We start from the raw sequence: 12,493 nt of genomic DNA on the forward strand, positions 1-12,493 counted from the left end.
CAAAAGGAAAGCAGACACAATTAGCAGACCAAGGCAGACTGTGTCTGGAATCAAAACTGAGAGACTAGCTTCAAGCTTCCAGAATCTTCTCCCATTGGTATTATATAAGATAGACTTGATTTAGTCACAGATCTGAGAGCCCATTGATCAGGGAAGTTCATTAGAGATCTAGCAACCAGTGTTTTTAGTCCCACACTGACCACTTAAGCAGCCTCTGCTGAGGGTGCATCCCAATTCCAGATTTCAGAAAGAAAACAAAGCATAAGTTACATTTTGTTTTGTTTTGTTTTTGGCACAAGTAGTTTAGCCGTAGCAAGCCATAGTGATTAGTGAGAGGTAGGAATCCCCTAATCATTTTAAGTGTAAGTTCCTAGATATGACCCAAGAGCACATCTTGCAACAGGTGTTTTTTCAAGAATAGCACTTTGGACCGAAAGTGCTAGATCTTTTCAGTACCATGATGTATTTATGCTCCCAGGGCCAGTTGGCAGCTCAGTTGGATCCCAGGGCTGCAGAGCTCTAGCAAGGTCCCATTGGGCTCAGCTCCCCCGACAGAGGCTGAGACAGCACGTTCTCAACCATGCTGACTGGAGTCTTTGAAGATGCAGTCTCATGGAGGAGTGCTTCTCCTCCCAGGGTTAGGAGGTTATGCCAAAACAAAGGCAATTCCTTCTCAAAACCTCTCTGTCTGTAGCATCAGCTGCTCCATTTTCCTCTACTTTGAATCAGAACACTCAAGGTTTTATTCTTGTAAGTCAAAGGGTCTTTTTGAAGGATGGCTTGTAAAATTCTTTCTTTCTTTCTTTTATTTGAAAGCTTGTAAGCTTCTTTATCTTTGAAATGGAAAGATCTTCCCTCCCCTTAGGATATCTTTTCTGATTAACTCTGGTGAGCTTGTAATGCTTCCTTTCAATTTCTCATCTCATATCCCCTTAATGCTTATTTTCAGTTTTGCAAAGTTTTCTTCTACTACATCTGTAATTGTTTATGTTTGTCTTTATGAATACTAAACATTTGGGGTAGGCATCTCCATGTTGTGTCTAATCATTTATTTCTTAAATTATTCTTCTATTGACTTGGGATTTTGTTTATTCATGCAATGTACTAACAGACACTATAAATGCAAAGATAATTAGGGTATGTTGTCTACCATTCAGCATCCCAACAGTGAAATGACATGAATTACCTTAACTAACAGTGTGTTAGAGAAAATAAAGGATGAGGTGGAATGGGAACTTAGTACGATATGCTCTTAACTTTATCTTACATTCCTCTGGCTTACTTCTCTGCAGAGTCATATTCATTTATTTTTAGTTTTTATTGTTATTAATTTTTATTGCTTTTATTTGGTTGGCTTTGACATATGTGCTTTTAGGTTTTTTCATAAGCTATTGGATTTTATATATTCTGTGATGAGATGCTTAACTCTGCCCTAGTTGTCTTGAGGAACTGTGTCTAAAGTTCAGATCCAGGCAACACAGACTAGTCTCAAATGGAAAGTCACTTGGAAAAGTATCATTCTCTTTCTCCTGTACTGTGGGCCTGGCAGTGTCCTCACTCAGACCCAGAAGCAGCAAGTAGAATAGGGGAAGCTTGGTTCCTTTTTCTTATGTTCTGCTGTACGATAGCTTCTGGAACTAGGGATGGACAGCAAGGCTCTGAAAGCTTCCAGGAGAAAGTCTTAGACATGCCAGGACTGCCTGGCTGTATCAAGGCACTCTACCTGGTATGCAGTTTGATGGAGTGAGCTGCTTCTGACATATACCTCCAGGGCCCAAATGCTCATCAATGATCTCCTAAACTAAACTCCACCTATTATACCTGTAGGATGAAGAAGCAAACAATGGGCTGGGGAGATGGTTCAGCCACTAAAGGCCAGACTTACCACCGAATAGATAAGAAACAAATTGGTGCAACCAAAGAGGAGGTGTGTCTAAATGTAAAACAGGTCCCCAGTGGGGTGGGAAGATATGACTGAAAGGGAAATTTCTCATGTGCCTCCCCTTCCTGGAAGCCCTTGCTATTAGTTGTAAATGCTTCTGCTATTATTGTTCATTGTTCATGCTAACTCCTTGAATTGGATGGCTTAATAGTGATGATGATGAAAGTATGGAGAAACAGGTTCCTGAATATTCAACTTATTTGGCTGCCTCTTTGGAATTCTTTTTACTAGATTTTCAACAGAATTATTTGAAAATTAGTTTCTGCAATAAAAATAAGATTCCTCTTAATGTACTTGGAGTCCCTAGGGGGCTTTTCTTTCAATAGCAACCCATCTCAAACCCTTTTTTTTTTTTGGCGTTTGGGGACTGTAGTAAGATATCTAAGGAGAGACAGAGGTAGACTGCCTTCTAGTGAATACTTAGCACCCACTAGTTTGTGGAATCAATCTGTGTCTTGGTAATTTTCTTTGGTTTGCAAAACCAACCAACCAACCAATGATAAAAGTCTATCCTTGCCTGAGAGATGTTAATGCCTAATGTTAGGGGATCAATGCTTGAAAAAAGATTTCGAGTTTCATTGGCTTTTGACCAACTGGAACTGGGAATATATTCATCTCTCAAAGGCCATTTTACCTCTCACCTGCACATGCGATAGACTGACATGTGTCTTTCCCTTAGTATTTACAGTCAAGGTCCCTCCTTGTTAGAATTTGAACAGTCATTTAGGGACAAGTGACTGTGACCTTGCACTCTCAAATGAAAGTTCCCCTGCAGGCTATTTCTTCTTCATCTCCTTACATTTTAGTAATTGAGATGTGTTTAAGACGCAGTTCTATTGTGAAGATTTGATGGAAGTTGCCAGTTTTCATGAACATTGATTATCTGCAACTGTTATTTTCTAGACTTTTCCAGAAGAGTTAACATGTGTTTGACCAATTTGAAGAAGGAATTATCTTCACTGAGGCCAGCTCTCTATATTGTACCTGAAGACTTCCATTCTTGCATTTGACTAGACCCAGCAATAGTAGGAAAGATACTCTGTGCACCAGAGAAAATATTTTCACAGGGCAATACCCATGTCCCAAATTAAAATCCACATTTCTGATTTTATTTATTTGCTATTTCATTTTTCTTTTTTCATTCAATGATTGTGTCAATCTGCATCAGAGAAGAAAGTGGAGACAAAATGATTCTATAAATTAAAATGTTTCAGAGAACTGTAATACCTCAATCACATAGTGGGTTTTTTTTTTATTGTTGTTGTAACTGTTACACAGTCATCCAGTAGTTCATAAATTGGATCCCCTCCTTGCACTGTTTGCAATAATATAGCAGGAATTACTTATTTTATATTTTAGTATTGTAGATCCATTTTATTCCCTAATGCCAGCAGTAGAAAGCATCTTGTTTTTCAGGGTGTTTCAAATTATCTTGGCACTAAGTACATGGGCCCCAAATTTAGAAAGCATGGACTAAGAAAACATTGTCACCTCCTCTAGTTCTTAGCTCTCAAGGTTCTTTTTGAATTTTAACATGCAGATAGAAGTAATGAGAATTCTGAGAGAGTTAAAAGGCTTCTTCCCATCCTCGCCACCTCATGCAGCTCTGAACACTCAGACTTGTTGGATTAATAGAATCAAGTGTCCAGCTTTGACATACAAAATTTAAAATATGGATTTAATAGGGAAAGGCATAGCCCAGCCAAGGTCTCCACTGGGAAAGGCCTGAGTGGAAGCAAAGATCACACCTGTGAGGCCTTGTGGAGCTGGAGGGGCAGGCAGGCCGGGGGAGCCTCTCTGTGGAGCTGATCTGTCTGCAGTCACAGTCCCTCCTCTCAAAGCCAAGTGCCCTCATCAGGCACGTAGGCGTCAAAAAGCAATGAGGCCCTAATTAAGGAGCTGCTGAGTTTCTCAAGTAGGCCTGGGCCATTGCCATTTCAGACTTCACTCACACTTTTCATCTGAAGGGGCAAGCCATCTTGGAAGTTTTAATTCTCAGCCAAAATGCACCATGATTGGACCCTCTCCTTCAGTCCTGATTGTAGCTGTTAAGACAAACTTCCAGTTACTTGGGAAAGTAGTGGAGGCCTGGGGAGACTGTTGTTCCAGTTTGGGAGGGAGGCCTCAGGGTGAGGACACCATTGCCTATAACTGAGCAGCCGATGTGCATGCTCATGCCAAGGAACATGTCTAGGAAAAGGAGCAGAAGAGAGACAGTTCTCTCCAAACCAAGGGATTTCTCAACAACAACATGAAAATGGAAGTGGAAATATGGATGGAACTCTATTAGCAGCAGCACTGGGGGAGAGAGAAAACAGCTCTCCTCATGAGCCCAGGTTTTCAGGATTAAAAAAAGGACAGAAAGAAAATAAAGAAAAGTGTGTGTGTGGGGGGAAGGGGTCTGAATGACAGTTTTCAAAACTGGAGGGTAAGATAGAAACTGTTGAGGTTTTTAAAGATAGAATTTCTTGCTGAGACACACTGTCAAATTTTTCATTATATCCATTTCAAGTCAGGCATTTATTGCCTTTCCAGTAACTATATATCTCCTGTAATGTTCTAACTGTGCTTTGCCTCTTAATTACCTGCAGAATTTGCATTTAAACCAAGTGAAAGGGTGCTATCTACTCTTCAGCTTCCCATGGTGGTTTCCATGGTAACTAAAGGGGTCTCCTTGTGGTTGGATGGACTGGAATGTCTGCTTCCTATAGCATAGGCTACATAGTATAGATCTGTCTCCTTCACTGAGAGCAGACAAGGGAAGCACCTAAAAGTCCACTAACGCCTGTCAGATTTCTATGGCACTATTCTCAGCTGAGACATCTCTCATTGCTGAGTCCTTGGCAACAGGGCTTTGGTGGCTGGCTTCTCCCAAAACAGTGGAGCTGGACTGCTTCCTTCAGCATTATGATCCTACATGGGTAGATCTGGTGTGCACTCCCTTTCCTTGACTCAGTTCTTTACACTAGGTTGAGTGCCTCCATGTGCAGTGAGCAGGAAGGAAGTGTAAGAAGCAAGCATGTTTTTCCTCTTTCCAGAGGGCACACCTAAAGATGATCATTAAAGACAAGGTCAACATAAGGCTGCACTTTGATAAATATATGGAGCTGGTCATCAGAGGCATGGAATCCAAGTCCAGTGCTATGGCCTGGGACAAAGTTGGTTCAGCTCTATCAAGCCAAGCAAAAGTAATAGAAAAGTGCATTTGTCCCTGAGCATTTCAGTGGATTCTTTTGTCAATGAAACCCCGTGGTTCTACAATCACCTTTTGCACAAAGAAAAATGATGAAGAAGAAATAAGTTTGCAGACAAAAATTCTAGGAAAATGAAGATTCCTTGGCCTTGTATGATCTTCAAGGGATGACACAGGCTTCTGACCCATTCTATCATGTGTTGTTGAGCTCGTGAAGTATGAAGGTGTGAAGGGGAAGTAGAGCTTTCTGCATGGACCCTGGCCCTCAACAGTCTAAAAAAGCTAGACAGGTTTCTCCTACATCATGAAGACCAGAATTCTTTATACCTTGCCTTAATGTTCTCTACCAACCATTTCTGGAGTTAAGCTACAGAAAGACCAACATCTTAGAGTTGCTACAGATCATTTTAGAAGAAATAGAGCAAGTCAGATTGAGGTGACTGAGAGTATTCTGAATCATGGGAATGATTGTAGGTGGCCAGAACCTGGAATTTTATACTTTTGTCTGTGGTCTAGCCTTTAATGGCTGAGCCATCTGTCCAGCCCTGAGTCTGAAATTTTAACTTGCTCTGTTTGGCTTTTCTGTTAGTCAACTTTCCCAGGTAACCAAAGAAGGTAAAGGTTTAAAAGATCTCATTCTCTGTTTAAATTAATCCCGATTAAAGTCTTCAAAGAAAATTCTGTGGAATGAGAAACATTTAATCTAGTTTGTCCTAAGAATTAGCCATAATCAAGCACAGAATTATGTCACTCTTTGGCTGTATATTTTTGTTTCCTTTGCCTATTGGATGCTACACTGTACTCATTTCAAATATCTTAATTACAAATTTATATTTTATTCAGCCTGAATGTCTATGACACATAGAGAATATTGCATGTCCCCTTAGCATAATGCTCAGCAGGCTTCTGGCTTAGTCCCCAGGCTGCAACAAGCCGCCTTACTTAGCTTGGCCTGTTTTTGTAGGATTCAAACTGCACCACCCTGCAATGTGCACATTTTCCAAGGTAATAAAGAGGAAAACAATTTAATCATTGAGATTTGTAAAATGACCTATCTGAAAATGATGATTTCAGCAGATCCATGCACAGGGGAAGGACCCATGGGGACCAGTAGGCACGAAGACAGAGAGTCCTATCAGGAACTGAGATTTAAACCACAGACTTGTATCTGCCATTGTCAATTCCTCTCTTTTTATATAACTGTTTGAATATAGAGCTTTCAGTAGGGGCTCTGTTCCCTAGGGTTTAGACTTCAGTATTCTTGTGTCTGACCTTAATGTCTTCCATTTTGGTTGTTACTCTAAAGGGATTCACAACAATATAATTTTATTGAAGACTGGCCATAAACAGGCGGGAGCCTGGCAGTTTGTTTAGTCTTATCTCGAGGAATCATTTTGTGCCACAGCCAGTGTAGGAGCATTGTCAGAATCCCAGGATAGAAGGGAACTTATTCGGACATTCACAGTGCCACAGAAGCAGTGGCAAGGTCCCCATGGCCTTCTTACAGTAAGTAGTTAATGCCACTTTAGGGTTGGTACTTTTAAAACATATTCTTGAGTCTGATGACTTTATTAATCATTTCTTTTTTTAGGTAAGAACAACTAATGCAACTTACTTAATATTTTTTGAGTAAAAGATTATTATAATTTTGACCTTTTTTTGAGATTATCCTATAATTACATCATTTCTCCCTCTCCTTTATTTCCTCCAAACCCTCCCATATACTACTTGATCTTTTTAAAAGTCACAGCCTCTTCTTTTCAATATATATATATATATATATATATATATATATATATATATATATATATATATATTGCAGCTAGAAGAGATGAAGACAATTTCCATGGCGTTATTGACTGTGGGCTCTCCACATTCACAAGTTGAAGCTCTAATTCTCAGTGTAACCATATATGGAAAAGCAGCCTCTTAGTAAGTAATCAGGGTTAAATGAGGTCTTGAGGGCCAGACCCTGCTTGCATTAAATTAATATCCTGAGAAGAAGAGACACAGTGTTTGCACATACTCTCCCCCATTATCATGCTTTCCATACTACCTGAGGACAAACAATGCAATGGCTTTCTACAAGCCGGGAAAACTCCGACTGGGCACCAACCTTGTAAGAACTGGATCTGAGTCTAAGTCTAAAGATACTACATATTTCGAATGTAGGAAACAGAAGAGTCAAGCCGAAACTGAGCTGGAAGTTCGCTTGCTGATGATGAGTATTTATAATGCTGGCAGGTGCTGTGCAGGCTATGGGGGGGAGACATGTCAACAGTGATCTTACCCAGCTGTGACCTTACGTGGTACAATATCGAGCCCTTCCAGGCAAGATACTTCCAACAATGTGGTCATGGCATGATTCTTCTAAGGGTGCCAACAGCTTTCTGTTTGGATTGAAGGTCCACTCTAAAACGGGAATAAATACATGCCAAGTACATCTCATTAAAAGCCTATCACTAGGACTGTCATGGGCCCTAGGGGGGAATCTACTACGGATTGTTAGCTGTATGGACACATGATCAAACTCCTGTATAAATATTAATGTTTATATTAGTGCAGCCTCTGAAAGAGAAGTCTGTTTTTGGCAGTAGTGATAGTTAAATCAGAGATTGATGACTAGTCAGAGTGCTGAGAATTAGTGAGTGTTGAGTGCTCAGCTCCAAACAGGACATGTGTCTCTTCAGGAAACATTCAAGAAGATAGCAGTGGAAAGACCGTTAGAACCAGATGATGAGCAGGAATACTGCTACACTCTTTCCAGACATGACATGGTCATGACAATCACAAATACACAACCACCTGCACAAGACTACACACACACACACACACACACACACACACACACACACACACACACACACGGAAAGTAAGCTGAGGAGGAAGGAGGTCAACAGAAGTGGAAGTGGGATACGAGAGTAATGGAAGATAAATTTGCTCAGAATGCATGGTATACATGTATGAACTTGTCACAAGTTTAAAAAAATAATCACGAAAAAGAAACATTCTTTTTTCCTCTGAGAGGTCACTCAGCTTGCTCTATCCCTTTGCTTACATGTTATTTTTCTCTTGCTAACACAGAACCCCTGAGGAGGAGGGTATCCTTATAGCAGAAACCTTCATTTGTTCTGATAGAAAAGGAAAAAACAAAACCATGTGGCATTATCCAGCGGAAGAGAGCTCTGCTCAGCAAACTTGAAGACCACTGTGGTGACTGTAAACCACATTTGCTGTCACAGCAAGAGTTCCAGACATCTTGGTCGGCCCTAATTTGTTTTTGTTTTCCTGAAGTTCTCTAGTACTAGACTAAAGAGCTGCCACTCTTCCACTGTGACTTGTTCAAGGGACACCTTTCTTTTTGTTTATCTCCCAGGACCCCCTCTTAGGAAGAGGGGGCATCTGATGAGTCTGACCTCAAATTAGTTTTGGCTGTTTGTTGGTATGAAAGGTCCCTTCTCTCCAGGTGGAGACAACAGCATGCCAAGGTTTCGGTAATGGTGGAGGAGATTGTCTGCAGAGAGTCTGAAAACAGTATGAAAATAGAATGGAAGCTGGTTTGATTTGGGACACCGTGATGTTCAAACAATTCTAAACCCTAATGTTAGAGACAAAACCCTTCTTCCCAAGGAGGTAAATGTTTTTACTGCCACCCAACCCTTTATTTGCCAATCTAAAGTGTTCATGATAGATGTAGAGTTTGGGGACATTGGAGGGATGTGCTCTGTGCATGGTTTACAAAAGCCAAACCTCATTTTCTTCCCACTTGCACACCCAGCCCTTACTGCCTGCTGCTGCTCTGGAGGAGCAATTTTCCAGGGAGGGGTCTACTGATCTATAATTGAGAAGTGTCTGAACTCCATTTGGGGGTTTTCTTTCCTCAAGTTACTCCCATCCAGAACAAGCTGAGCTCAGCAGTGGGAGCTGCAGGGGTGATAGAATGACCCACACTATAAATGAAATTATTACCATTGTAGCACTGGAGAGTGAAAAAGAAAAAGGGATGTGAAAGTGAGAAGGGGCTCTGAGTTGGAAAGTGGGAGAAAGAGATAGAGAGACAGAGATAGATGATAGATAGATAGATAGAGAGATAGATGATAGATAGATGGATAGACAGAAAGACAGAGGAGTAGGGTTGGGGATGGCTATGTCACTGTGGGTAACAAGAGAGGCAGCCTTGAAGAGTGGGAGGTGATTTGCACCTACTGGACATGGGTCTCAGACAGTTACTTTTTCTTTCCTTTACTTCTTTGTTTTTTTTCAAGACAGGGTTTCTCTGTGTAGTTTTGGTGCCTGTCCTGGATCTCAATCTGTAGACCAGGCTGGCCTCAAACTCACAGAGATCCACCTGGCCCTGTCTCCCGAGTGCTGGGATTAAAGTCTTGTGCCACCACCACCCTGCGACTGTTACTTTTTCATCAGTGGTTGTTCTCACCAATCAGCCCTCATGGGAGGGGTGGAGGGTGAGTAGTAAAGACACTCAGAGGCTAACTTTCTGAGAAAAGGAAGCAAAGAATAATGTTAGGGTCTGCAGAAAAGCCATCTCTCTGTCCTCTACAAACTTGTATTCTCATTAAATGGCCTCATTTTTACACTTTGTGACAATGTCTTTCCTCTCCTGACATGGAAAAATGACATTAAAAAGCATTCACGTGCAAATCAGGAAGCTACATCTCTACCTTGAGGGCAGAAGCCTCACTCTTTGGGGCACTGTGTCTAGGAGGGTAACTGTAGAGACAGATCCAGGTAGAGTTCTGTAAAGTCTACTATCTGGGCCTCCCTGTTCCTTGCTCTGACCTTGGGATGTCATTGTCTTGAGCTTTGGGCGTCATCTCTACAGGGCCTCTTTAGTGAATCCTTTACTGGGCCTCTTTGATCTCTGGGCCAGAGTGTGTTTCCTGAAATATTCATTGGTGTCTGAAGATCCCCTGGTGTCGTAGCCCTTTTCCCAGGCTAGGTCCAGAGAGAAATCTCTGGGTGAGCCTGTGATTGAAGTTGGCTTGTTTTCTCTGCAATGTGTCAACACCACTAAGGCTGCCTCTATGGAGCACCTAGGACTTTGCTTCTGACCTGCTATGTTTAGCAGTCCTGTGAGCTCTCAGTCTCTGGATCCTCACAAAGGGTGTTTCCTATTAAAGAGGCTCCTGGGTCACTGTGATCCTTGCCTGTGTGTATCCCAAACAGGTCCTTGCCTCTGTGATTAGAGTGAATTTCTCCTGCGTTTGCCAGCCATCACTTAGGATTTATTGGGGGAATCATGGTACTCTCAAAGCAAAGCGACTAGTATTGTCTGGCATGAGAGCTATCAATTCATGCTCGAGGGCTTCTGGGCAATCTCTCAGAGGACAAGTCTAAGCTGAATTAGGAGAGCAGTGAAGAGCAGCCGATGGAAGGAGAAGTAGGCAGAGTTCACCTCAGGCTGTGTTGTCTGTAGAGAATTAAGAACACCGCAAGTTTCTGTCAACTCTATAGCTAGGTAGCTGAGGATGCATATTAATTCCCAATCCTCCTGCCTCTGCCTCCTGAGCACTAGGAATATAGGTATGTGCCATGATGCTCAAAGATTTTGTGGTATAAGTGACAACCCATTAATTAATTGCTTCAGTTATTATTGTTGACATTTTATTACTTATTTATAAGGTACCAAGCAGCACGGACTATTTAACGTGGATTGCCACCACAGAATGTCATATGCTGCATGTTTTCAGAAAGAGAAATGTGTTTTCTCAAAGTTCTGGAGATTAGATATTCCAGATCAAGGTATTCCTATACGCAGGACTGGTTTCCTATCAAGTCTTCCTTTTGACTTACAGATGGCTACCTGCTCACTGTGTTTCATGATGTCTTGACTCTTGTGTATAGTCACACGACCCTGATAACTTCCTTTGGATTCACATTTTCTCACAAAGACACCAGTCAGATTGGATTAGGATCCCCTCTGCTGACCTCATATAAAGTAAGTACTTTATAAAATATTCTATATGCAAATAGAGTGATATCACAAGGAAGAAGAGGTTAAGGTTTTAACATATAAACCATGACAGGCACATTATAGCTCGTAACTATATTATTTCTATACTTCATGAATTATAAATAAATTCAGTAATAAAATTTTCACCCCTGATTTTTTTGAAACAGGTTCTCATGTAGCACAAGCCCCCCACTGTGTCCAGGTCCTGAGTTCCTGTATTTCAGCACAACCACATCCAGTTTTCATCCCTAAATAATTTTCTGGTCTAAGTTATAATCAATTGCTTCAATTACTGTTGAGTTTTTAATTACTTATTTTAAGTCAACATTTCTTTCAACAACATCCACATTAATTTACAGAGACATCAATATACATTTGGCCCCTGGCACACAGACTCAGCAACACATGTTTATGTTGAGAACATTTGGAATCATTCGGGCTCATCTCTGTCCCAGTGGATGTCTTCCACTTATGCGTACCTCCACATGCCTGTATTTGAATGGGAGATTGGAAGTTGGTGGTAATTTTGAAGGTATCTTGATATGGCTTGAGTTACTTCCATTTGAGGTTCTGCTTAGATTTTAAAATAGTGAAAGTAATTGTAGACTTAGGAAAAATCACAGGGCATTAAAATTCAGTGCAAGATTTTCCTCTGTGTATTTACTTCACTGGGTTTTTTACTTCTGGCCATTATTACTATTGTGATTAATACTGAGATTAATTCTGTTACTAGAGAATGAAAATGTTTTCCTTAAAAAGTTGCTGCATGATGACTCTTAGCTCCAAGGCAACAGTTGACACTGGGTATTTGGGATTTACAGATGAATGCAGATTAAGTTGAGGGCATTCAATAGGCAGAATCTTAACAGAAAGCCTGAGATTCAGCACTCAAGTGGCATCCTTCAGAGGTGTGCATACACACATGCTTGCACACACATAGAATGATAGATGGCATCTTGATAACAGTCAAGACAGGACTCAGTGACATGAATGTCAGGAAAGAGACCACATTCTGCACAGTTTTACCTATTCAACTGATGATCTTTTGTGTGGAAAAGGCAGATTCCAAGTATCCATACTAAGACTCAGGTTCAGGCTCAGGTTTGTGGTAAGGGCCACTCAGGGACAGTCACATCCCTTTTGCTCCTTAAGGTAGCCACATATTCTACTCTTCTGCTACCTATATGAGAGTGCACTCCAAAGCATGGTTCATACAAACAGAATAAGAACAATTCTTTACCTTCAGGGAATTGAAGTCAGAAATACAATCCAGCATATCTCATATTCCCCCCAGTTTTACCCTCAGGCAGTGAGGAGGGATTGTGTGTCGCTTTGACAGCGTACCGGTTGTAGAAAGTGATTTGTTGCTTGGTGAGCAAACCTCACC

Source organism: Peromyscus maniculatus, chromosome 9 (assembly GCF_049852395.1).
Source record: "Peromyscus maniculatus bairdii isolate BWxNUB_F1_BW_parent chromosome 9, HU_Pman_BW_mat_3.1, whole genome shotgun sequence".
NCBI lineage: Eukaryota > Metazoa > Chordata > Mammalia > Rodentia > Cricetidae > Peromyscus > Peromyscus maniculatus.